This window comes from Triticum dicoccoides, chromosome 5A (genome assembly GCF_002162155.2).
Source record: "Triticum dicoccoides isolate Atlit2015 ecotype Zavitan chromosome 5A, WEW_v2.0, whole genome shotgun sequence".
NCBI classification, from domain to species: Eukaryota; Viridiplantae; Streptophyta; class Magnoliopsida; order Poales; family Poaceae; genus Triticum; species Triticum dicoccoides.
In genome coordinates this window covers 642786065-642797955 of record NC_041388.1, presented here as the reverse complement: position 1 = coordinate 642797955, position 11891 = coordinate 642786065, and positions in this window count along the sequence as shown.

The following is an 11891-nucleotide window of genomic DNA, read 5'->3' as shown; positions in this document are numbered from 1 at the left end:
CTTGAACTCGCTTGAGATTGACAGCAATACCCTTACCAGAGATTACATGGCCTAGGTAGGTCACTTCTGGCAACCAAAATTCACATTGGAGAAATTGGCATAAAGAAGATGCTCTCGAAGTTTCGTCAATACTAGCCTTAGATGCTCGGCATGTTCTTCCTCATTCTTGGAGTAGATGAGTATGTCATCGAGGTATACCACGACGAATTTATCCAAATACTCCATGAAGATTGAGTTCATTAACCGAGAGAAAGTGGCTGGGGCATTGGTTAAACCGAAGGACATGACGGTGTACTCGTATTGGCCATAACGAGTAACAAAGGCCGTTTTAGGAATGTCCCCGTTTTTAATTTTGATTTGATGGTATTCCAACCTCAAATCCATTTTGGAAAAGACCGAGGATCCAGCGAGCTGATGTCAGGACCGGATTTTCGGGATATTAATTTCCCAAAAGTGGCCCTTGTGCTCAGCAGCCCCAGGATTACTGTTAGCTGATGAGACACCAACTTGTTACAGAAACTCCAAGCAAAATACAAAATATGAAGTACAAGACCATTCTGGCCTATGGGTACAACAATTGGTTTCTAGTGGTTGATGGCGGAAGCGGTTTGCGGATCATTAGCATCTATGGGACTCCATTTCCCACAGGAACAGCTGACCAGGATAACTCCTATCTTCACAAGGCTGCTATCACCATTACGTAGGTTCCGGGGCTGTCATCGCAACGCTCCTTTCCATGCAAGAAATCTGGCCAAGACAATAGCCAGGGACAAGCCAGTGAGTACTTTGAATGTACTCGCAAACATTAAGAACACAGGTATAATATAGCCATTGATAATCATGTTTTGAAATATTCCATGATCACTTCATCAGTTATGAAATAAGGTTCATGATGCACGCAAGCAGATCATTCAAATAAAACATGAGTAAACAATCAGGGAGTAGAAATGAAAAGCACCGATCGGGTGTCTGAAGCGACGCCTCGAAAGGATAATAATATGAAGCGTGCCTCAGTCGGGCGTCTGTGCGACACCACATAAAGGGCTTATAAGTAAATGAAATAACAAGCATGCCACAGTCAGGCATCTAAGCGACACCACATAAAGGGCTTATAAGTAAATGAAATAACACGCGTGCCACAGTCGGGCGTCTGGGCGACACCACATAAAGGGCTTATATAAGAATAATCACGGTGAATATCCAGGAGGTAGAACCGTCCCAGGGATACTCAATAATTCAAATAATATAAATGATTAGTCCATAATAATAATAATCATAATCATCATACGTCACCGGTCATAATCAATGTTCTGGTTTAGTAGTTTTTCCTCCGAAGACCGACACTAAGACCGACACTTGACCCATCCCAGACTGTAGTCCTTAACCATGGACACGGCTATTCGAATAGGTATAATATCTTTGCAGAGGGTGTACTCTTTACCCACGAGTAACGGATTTCTTTAGTCCATCGGAACTAATTCCGTCTACAGTCTTTTAGTCGAAAACACGCCTGACTTGCACACACCAGCTTAACTTTACTCGTGTCTGGAATCACCCAGACACCTGTTAAGCAAAACTCTAAGTGGGGAGGCTACAACCTCGCGTAGCATGGGATCAAATTTCTATCGCGTGCTCTAAGGGGTGGCCTCCCCTCTCGGTCCCAACCGGAAACACCCATGCCCCCGGACCAGGTGGCATGCCTACCGGATGCAGCCGGTATCTTCCACCATGGCCTCTCTGTACGGTGTGTGCTAGGACAGGGGTTGACAACTTACTGAACCGTACCCTACCTACGGCAGGGACAAGTGGCAGCACAAAACAAGTATGGGGGTTGCTGGAACAAGACTCGATCTACGGCCGACTCATGAGGCTTAAGTATTTCCTGCATGATTAGTATAACAAATATGTTTCAAACCAACAGACAGTATCACCACTCATCATACCTCATCCTGCCATACCGGACACAACCGTCCCTACGGGGAACTAGAGATAAGCTCGTGTCTACCCAAAACAGAGACTTTCTCGGCTTCCTTCCAGTAGGCATAAAAGGCATGTGAAGATGATTACTATCGCAACATATCAAGCTCCAATAGCATGAGATCATCAGTATGCAAGTATGATCATATCCTCACAGACACATAACGGATACTCCATGTCACGGTGGTGTTGTAACTGTATCAAACAACACATGATAATATTATGCCTGGGTTCAGAAATGCTTGCCTTCAAGGTGTGGAGAGGTGAGGCGCTCTCCAAAACTTTTGAAAGTTTTCTCCTCTCTCCAACAAATCCTATTTTAAATAAATTTGAATTAACACATACTTTAAAAACAGTACAAAAAATTGTTTGGAATTTTTTTGAAATAAATATGAAAATAATCTAGACAATATTTGGTAAACAACAGAAAAAGAATCAAGTCATTTGGATTTATATTTAAAAAGTTATAGCCATTCAAAGTTTTGGTCAAATTCTGTTTTTAAAATAAAACAGAAAAGAAAATGTTTCAAAACGGAATACGCTTTTGTAGCAGGGGAGACGGACTGGAGGGTTTGCGCTTCCACTTAAAACACGTGGAGGCGGGGCTGGGTCACTGACAGTGGGTCCAGGGGGCCCACTGGTCAGGTTTGACCAGTCCTCTCTCCCTCCTCTTCCTCTGCCCGAACAGAGGCGAGGCTCCAGCGATCAACGCCGGCGAACGGCGGCTCCCCGCGGGCTCCAGAGGGTCAGGATTGATTCACAAGACCGGGGTGGTCCTCCCGGTGGTCGTTGGGTCGGCGGGGGTGGAGGGAGTCGCCGGCGGTGAGTTTCGCGGCGGAGGAGGCTTCGGGAGCAATGGGGGTTTGGGGCTACGGTGGTTCCCGATCGCATATGAGAGGCTGGGCAGCTCCGCTAGGTTGAGGGGAGTCGAGTGGTGTCACTGGATGGGCGGGGGAGGGCCTGCTCGCGACGAATTGGACCGGAGCATGGCGGCGGCCGAACCCGTCGAAGGCGAGGAAGACGACCTCCTCCCGTCGTTCTCTGGCTATGGGGGTCACTTGGAGGATGGTATGGGGCTGCCTGAGGGCTTAGACGAGCTCGGGGGCTTCCTTTTATAGTGCAACGAGGTCGATTTTGCGGCGGCCGTGGATAAGCTCGTCGGCGACTGCCGTTCTGTAGGTGCAGGGCGACATGGAGCTGGCCGGCACATTCCGACGAGTTCCATACTGCTCAAGGGGAAAGCTGGCGCGCGTGTATGGCTTGGGCGGCACCGTCCATGGCAGAGCCCTGCTGCGGCCGTCGGCGGCTAGCGTCAGTGGCGTTGTGGGGCGCTAGGAGGAGGGTTCCAGGCGGCTCTGCAGTGAGGGAGAAGTCGGGGCGCTGGCTGCGAGTGGGGAGTGGCCAGAGGGGGCGCGGGGAGGCAGCCGTGCGACGCGGCGGCTCGGTGCGCGCGCGTGCAAAACGTGCGCTCTGGGCGCGCCCAGAGCACGCACGCTAGCTGCTTGACGAAATGCCAATGCTACCATAGAGCTTGGGTGAGGCCGGCAATTAGCAGACCTAGGTTAGGAGTAGCTAGGAGCTTAGTGGACATGGTTACTGGGTCAGTGGTTCAAGTTCATATAGCAAACTAAAAACCATGCCAATTCTGGCTATGCACACAGGGTGTTTGGCAAAATGCCAAAGGCATTTAGGCAACTCTTGGGGTGGCCCAAATTTCCAGATCATAGTCTCTTTGGTGAATAAGAGGGTGGTGAAGTTAGTTTGCCAAAAGCTCAAACTTGTTAGTGTAAGTTTTGCAAATCTCTAGTTTTGGACAGAAGGAAAAAGGCATGATTGCATGCACTTAAAATCCTCCAATTGGTCCACTCTCCTAGACTTAAGGGTTTTGCAGGATGGGCTATAAGTAGGAAAAGGAATCATAGCTAAAAGGGGAAGTTAAATGATGGTTACTGTACAAATCACCATGCTGGACCAGTATGAAAAAGAGGTTGATTCACTCAAATATTTCAAAGAACATCCAGGGGTTTTTGCTTAAAGTTGAATAATATACTCCTATGAACATCCCATAATTTTGTTGGAAGTTTTAAAGAAATATTTAAAGGGGTTGTAGAGCAAAATTGTCCACTGGACCAGATTTGAAAACTTGGTGTAGAGCTCAAAAGATTAAATGAATGAAATATATTTTTGCATAGAAGTAATTTAAAAACATCACATGACAACTCCAAATTTTGGTTAAAATTTTAAATAAATTTATCAAGTGGTTGTAGTTCAAAAAAGAGCTCCAAAACTAATGAAAAATCATTTTAGGAATAAAGCTCAGAGAGAAATGATTGTGCAAATAAGTTCCACTGATAATAGAAATGTTTTTTTCTTGAAAGGGCAAACAAGTCCAATAATATATTTGGAAATTTTTTACTTGGGGTAAAAACTCCATAATAACAAAGAAAAGAATGGCTTTGAAATCAAGGGAAAAATCCAGAAAATGAAAGTTTAAATTTCCTGGCAAAATTTTAATCAATGAAACAAGGTCAAAATTTTGGGGTGTCACAGCTGATCATACAGATCGTTGATCCTGGGGAGCGGATACTTGTTCTTGATAGTGACCAAGTTGACAGGTCGGTAATCTACAACCATCCGATCCGTTACATCCTTCTTCTTGACGAAGAGGATGGGGCAAGCCCAAGGAGAAGAACTAGGACGGATGAAACCCTTTTTCAAGGACTCATCGAGTTGTTTCTTAAGTTTGGCTGGTTCTAGGGGTGCCATCTTATAGGGTCTTCTAGAGATCGGAACGGTTCCTGGAACAAGGTCTATCACGAACTCGACATCCCTGTCAGGTGGAACACCTGGCAGTTCTTCTGTAAAGACATCCGGGAAGTCTCGGACTACCGGAATATCTTCAAGGTCTGGAAGGGGGTTGGCATTTAGGGATTAAAGCTGGCACTTGGCCACTCGAGTTAAGACATTGACTGTCTTGCCCGATGGGTGGGTAAGTTGAACAGTTCTAGTAGATCAATCAATCTTAGCATAATGGGCTGACATCCAGTCCATACCCAAGATGATGTTTATGTCCGAGGACTTGAGAGCTATTAGTGATGCAAGGAAGACAAGTCTATCGACAAGAATTTCATTCCCATGGCTTACTCTAGAAGTTTGCCATCTAGAGCCAGGGGTTTTAATTTCCATGGAAGTGGGCATGTCACAGAATGTCGTGTTATGCAATTGAGCATAGCTCTCAGATATGAATGAATGAGATGCTCTAGTATCGAAAAGAACAGTTGCTGGATGGCAGTTAACAAGGAGCGTACCAAGGACGACGTTAGGATCATCACGAGTCTCCTCAGCTGAGACATAGTTGACATGGCCACGTGTAGTGGTGGCTGGCTTGGCGTAGAATGTCTTTCCCGCTGGTTTACCACGGCCAACGGACTTTCTAGACTGGTTGGGGTTGTTATTCTGGGGACACTCTCGACTGTAGTGACCCGGCTCTCCACACTTGAAACATGTCACAACATTCGGGCGTGGAGCAGCATTAGCAGCGGGGCCACCATAGGTCTTAGGCGGTGCAAACTGCTGGTTGGGGCGAGGCGCCTCAAAGGATGGCCTCGGGGTGAACCTGGGTGGTAGTGCTGTGTTTGGAATCCACACCCGGCGCTTCTGAGATCCAGAGCCGGATGAAGAACCTAAGTCACGGGAGTGCTTGCGTGAAGCGTCATAGTCAGTCTGACCTGTCTCAGCACTGATGTCCTTATTGACCAGCTTCTGGAAGGAGGTACACTCGTGCAGACGGAGGTCACGATGAAGCTTGGGGCTAAGTCCCTTACAGAACCTTGCCTGCTTCTTGGCGTCGGTGGATACCTCTTCAGGAGCATAACGTGCTAGATTTCCAAACTCACGACTGTATGCATCCACAGTCAGTCTGCCTTGGGTGAAATTACAGAATTCTTCCCGCTTACGATCCATGAGACCCTTCGGAATGTGATGCTCACGGAAAGCCTCACTGAATTCAGCCCAAGTAGTGATTTGGCCAACCGGGCGCATGGCCTCAAAGTTTTCCCACCAAAAGCTAGCAGGGCCTTCGAGGTGATAGGCAGCATAGGTAACCTTATCAGCTTCGGCTACGTTGGCAGATCGTAGCTTATGGGTGATGCTGCGAAGCCAATCATCTGCATCGAGGGGCTCGACGGAAGTCATTGATTGACACCAAGTCATTCCTCCGATGACGTGTAGTATTCTGCTCAATCCGCTCTAGCAAGCGGTTAGTCTCACGCTTGTTTCTTTCTGCCTCCAGCATAACTTCGGCCAAAGAAGGCGGGTGAGGCAGATTCTCATCCCTAGCTTCACTGGCTTCACCCTGCTCCGGGGCAGCAGGGTTGCTGCGGGTGTTGACCATCCTAGGAAAACAAGACAACGGTTTAGACAAGGATGGCACAAACTTGGCAAGGAAGTGCGGAATGTAATGGATAACATGGAATGCTGAGATGTTCATTGCACGACATGGTAATATAGAAACTGCCATATATATACCATCGGTCATACGCACCGTACATAGTTTAGTACAAGCCCAGGCTAGATTAAAACTACGGTGAAAGACGTTACATCTCATCGGAGGAATTCCAAGCTCCTATACATTATTTTTCTACACCTCCGGAACGTGATACACACCAAGTCGTATCCCACGAGTCATGCATGACTGTGGAGAATACAACTATTACAATAATAATGAAGCTACTACCAACTCAGACGTTTCCGTAGTAATCTTCATAAAAGTCACCACCCAAACCTGGAAGCGGCACATGATCATCTGGGAATAGACGGTCCTGTGGAGCTTGCGGTCCATAGGGACTCAGATGTGGCCTTGGTCCAACAAACGGTGGCAGACAGGGACCACGAGGAGGGGTGATGCCTCCTACATCACGCCAGGCCATACAATCTGGAAACCCAGACCGCACGGGGTACAGGTCCCTCATGTCCATGTATCCAGCCTGCACGGCAGGTGCAAACCGTGTCAAAGTGGCCCAGTGGTCAGAACGAGAGTTGAAGAGCTCCATTCGCAAGGCACGATTTTCGCGGTCCTTGTCCTCGAGCATCTCGGCAGTGGTGCGGAGTAGTGAATCCTCATGTGTTGAGTCACAATACAAAGCCTGATAGTACCCCTGTGCCCCAAGGAGTGAGGCTGGCATGTAGCAGAAATTGGTGTTCCGAAGCAAGGCAGTTCTGGCTCGAATGATAGTCATCATTGAGTAAGTTGCGTCTTGCACGGACATCTTCATAGTAACCCCAAGTCCATAAGAGCAGTGGAGGGGTTCAGTAGCTCCAGGATAAGAGGGGTATATCCTGACGGTACAAAGGTATTGGCTCTGATTGAAGTCTCGAAACTGCTCCTCGACAGTATACTCAGGATACCATCGATAGCCTGTCTAGAGCATCACTCGGACCAGCATGGCCGTGTGACCAGGTACATCGAGGCACCGGGTTAGACGAACCACTTGATTCTATGAACGGGTGGCCATCTGAAAGCACGAAATAATGCAAAGGCATTAGTATTTTCTAGGAGGAATCGGACAGCATAACGGTTGTAAATGCTCAGAAATAGATTTGACACATTCACAGCAGTTGGCAAAACCACTCAACAACATCATATCAAGGTTCTGGATCAACTGACAACATAGTAAAAGTAGTAGAAACTGAACTGGTGCTTGAAACCAACAATCCTATAAGTTACTACGGATTAGTAACACGTGAACCTAATAGAGAGAAGAGAGCCTAGTCTTTAACCCACGTAGAAAGAGAAGAGAATGACTCATATCAGAGGGCATAAGGTAAAGGAGTAAAAGAGCCTTACGTTCTCTCCCACAATCAATTCCCCTACATATAACTAAGCATTTCTAGACTCGACATCGACCAGTTTGGCTCAACGAACCTACAGGCAGTCTGGCTCTGATGCCAACGCTGTCAGGTCCCCGATTCCAAGTCACACCGATCTAGCCTGTAACACCTCATATCACTTTGCGGCCTCACGCACGGTATTCCCACGGGTGTCGCCTTACCATGGCCCAGGACCGTTTGCGCCTTTTGGCTCACGTATATGATAGTGTCGCTAGCATCCATATGACAGAGAAACCGGGCCGACATGGCTAGTCATGAACCCAAAGCGGCACTAACCTATGGGGACAGGCATACATGAATCACATCGAGCATGTCGGTCAGCAGCGTGTGAATCCGGGCTGTAGCACTGGGCTAACAGGACTCCAGGAACCCGGGCTGTAGCAGGCTAGGCAGGACTCCAGATGTGACCGCATGACATTTCCTCGAAGGGACAGACACAGGAACAAAGTGAAACACATGCTGGCCAGTCATGTGTCCTGAGCAGTAGTGCTGGCTAGCAGGACTCCGGTGAACCAGGCTGTAGCGGACTACTATGGCTCATGGAAGCACTAGATTACATTTCCCCATAAGAGAGGCTGCCAAGGATAAACAACTAGATTGTCGGATCCCACAGATACCAAGCATTTCAATCATACACACAATATTATCGATATGTGTAAATACAACATGGCATCACAACAAAACTCTATAACTCAAAGTACTTTATTTAAAGGCCCCAAGGAGCCATACATAACATGTTCATACAGGTAGGGGTCACATGACCCGACATTCAAGTCATACAAGCATACAAGCACATGCGGAAGCAAACTAGTCTGAGTATAGACACTAGAAATAAAGAAGGATTGACGAAGCCTGTCTATCTACATAGGGCCCTCCATGGCTCGGAATCACCACCTGGGTGGCAAGTCACTCATCGACGTCGAGGTCTACGTAAAACCCGTCGGAAGGGGCGGTCTTGTCGTGTGAAAACAGTAATTAAAGAAATATGAGTACAAAGGTACTCAACAAGACTTACAACAGATCCTACTATACATGCTCATTCTCAAGAAGGTGGTGGAGTTATTATAGCAAGCCAGCTTTGACTCTTGGCTAAGCTATCCTACAAGACACCACTTGTAAAATAGTTTTCGCACACGAGTCCACTAATCACCAACACAATACTCCACCGTGGATCCTCCCTCGTCATCCTACGAGAGGGCCATCCGCGGTACTCACACTTATCTTGAGTCTTTTAGTAGTAACCATTAACTTGTCTATGAACTGTATAGGCAACCAAGTAGTCCTTTACCACGGACGCGGCTATTCAAATAGATGATGTTAACCCTGCAGGGGTGTACTTCTTCATACACGCTCTCACCACTTATCGTTGTTTACACAACATGTAATCGGCAACCTTCAAGCGGAAGCCCAACGAGGGTGTCGGCCACGGCCTACCTAAACACTCAAGTCTCTAGTCCAGGTTTATTGCCTATCCAGGTTCCATCCGCAGCGAGTCCGGCCGAGGTTTCCACATACGGCCCCGAACGATGTGTACAGGGTCCCAAGATGCCAAACGGGCGCCCGGCATACCCGGCCACGGTGTATCTACCGCATCATAGCCCACCCCTAGGGTCAGCGCTACGCACGGCCGCCAACACATAACCTATAAACACCAGAAACTAGTTGCAACTCCTGGACAGAGAGCTAGGGTGGTTAAGAAGCCGAGAGGGTCCATTGGTTTCGGGTCCAATGTATGGTAGTAACTGATTCTTGAATCACACATACAGATCTCAGTACTTAAGGACGACCTCAATGAAACAACCCACCATGTACTCCTACATGGCCTCTCATCGATACCTTTACCAAATCATGTTCAACACAACCCTCACATTACCGACGTAATCATTTCACTCTAGCCCATCACCCATATGAACCAAACCTGACACAACTCTAAGCATAGCAGGCATAGCAAGGTAGGAAACGCATACATGGCTCAATCAACTCCTACACATGCTAGTGGGTTTCATCAAGTTACTATGGCAATGACAGGTCATGCAAAGGATAAGGGTTCAACTACTGCAGCACACAATAGTTTGAAACATTGTTGTCTTAATGCAGTAAATGAGAGGAGGAGCGAGAACATGGGATTGTATCGATATGATCAATGGGGCTGCTTGCCTGATGGAGTAGTAGTAGGGTACTGCCCTTCAGTTGGATAATCGAAGGTATCCTCGGAGGCAGAACCTACCACGAAAGACACCACATAACACAATCATCACATGGCAATATGCAACAATATGATGCATGCTATGTCATGGCAATATGATGTGTCCTGGCTAATGCATTGTAAAACATGTTGGTTTGAGTCTATTTGAATCAAAGGTTGAAATGGAAGCTTATGTTATTAAGTCATATAAGTGCATTAGCTTGTTTCACCTAAACAGAAAGGTTAAAGTGTTTTGTCATGCATTAAACCATTACAGATGGAAAGATTGATTTTTTCTGATCAAATTTCATATATAAATCTTTGCATTTGGAGTTACAGATTAAAAGTTATGAATTTTTGAAGTTTGTAGTATTTTCTGGAATTTCCTGTATAAGAATAATTCCAGTAATTGAATTAATGTGTCAGCATTGTGTCAGGGTGACGCCAGCGGTCAACGGAGCTGGTCCAGGTCAAACTAACCAGTGCATCCCGCGTGTCAGTAGTTATTTAAACTAACTAAAATTAGTTAGTGCTAATCTAAGTTAATTAGCAGAGCGGGCCCCACTTGTCATAGACTCAGGGGGGAGTCAACCTGGGCCCACCCAGTCAATGGTCAACGGGGTCAAACCCGCCGGCGTTTAGCCGCCGGTGAGGCCAAGCGCGGCGGTGGGAGTGCGGTTTCGTGCTCCGGCGACCAAATGGGCGGCGGAGGGCATCTACGGGACGCGGGGAGCAAGCCGCATCGTTTGGTAGAAGTGGTGGAGCTCGGGGTGGCCGGGAACGTCGCCGGCGACGACCTTGGCGGTCGCCGGAGTCGGGTGAAGTCGAACCCGAGGCTACGGGGCACGGCGAGGCGCGTGGAGTGGTGCTACGGACTCCTCGTGATGCGGTGAGAGTGTTGGACACGATGGTGTGGCCGGTGGGTGGCCGGAGTCACGTCGGCGACAAGCTCGGCGGTGGCGCATGCGGTGATGCTTCGTGCAGTCGCTACGGTGCTCGAGAGAGAGAACGGAGAGGATGGGGAGGTGCAGGAGCTCACGGCGATCACGTAGGAGCAGACGGCGCGGCCGGGGACAAACTGTTGCGGCGGTGACGTCGAAGGGGATCTGTCGTGGTGCTCGGTGAAGTCGAGCTCGAAGAGGACGAAGCAGGGCGCGCGAGCACTCGGGGCTCGGGCTGCTCGACGGAGACGACAATGGCGAAGCTGTTGGACACGGCAGCACGGCACGGGGAAGACGGCGGTCGCGAGTTTCATGGTGGCGCGGGCGCTGTAGCGTCGGCCATGGTGCGGGAGAGCGAGGGAGAGAGGCCGGGGAGCGAGTGAGGTGTCCGCGGGGTCGGGGCAGCGACGTGGGGCGCGCCCATGTGTCCAGGGGCGCGGGCGGCAAGCAGGTGGCGCCGTGGCGAGATCGTACTCGCCGGCGTCACCTCTCTGCCTGCCTGGCAGGGACGAAGCAGCTGGCTGACATGGGCCAGCACAATGCTGGGCCGCCAGGTGGGCCGGCTAGTGGGGGTGCGGCCAGGTAAGTTCCCTCCCTCTCTTTTAATTTCTTATTTCTATTTTTTTCTATAATTGTGTGGCTTTATTAAAAATACTTAGGCATCTTCAAAAATCCTGAAAATAATCAGGGGCTCTGTTTAGATTATTTCCAACAGCCCACACCTATTTCCAGAATTATTTGGGCATTTAAAATATTTTATAGCATTTAAATGCCCAAATGCAAATAGATAAAGATTTAATCCAATGAACTTATGTGTCCTAGAAAATGTGAACCCATTTTGTCAGAGGTTATAACCCAAGACAAATAGGGTGGACTTTTTAGAAGGGCATTTCAGATTC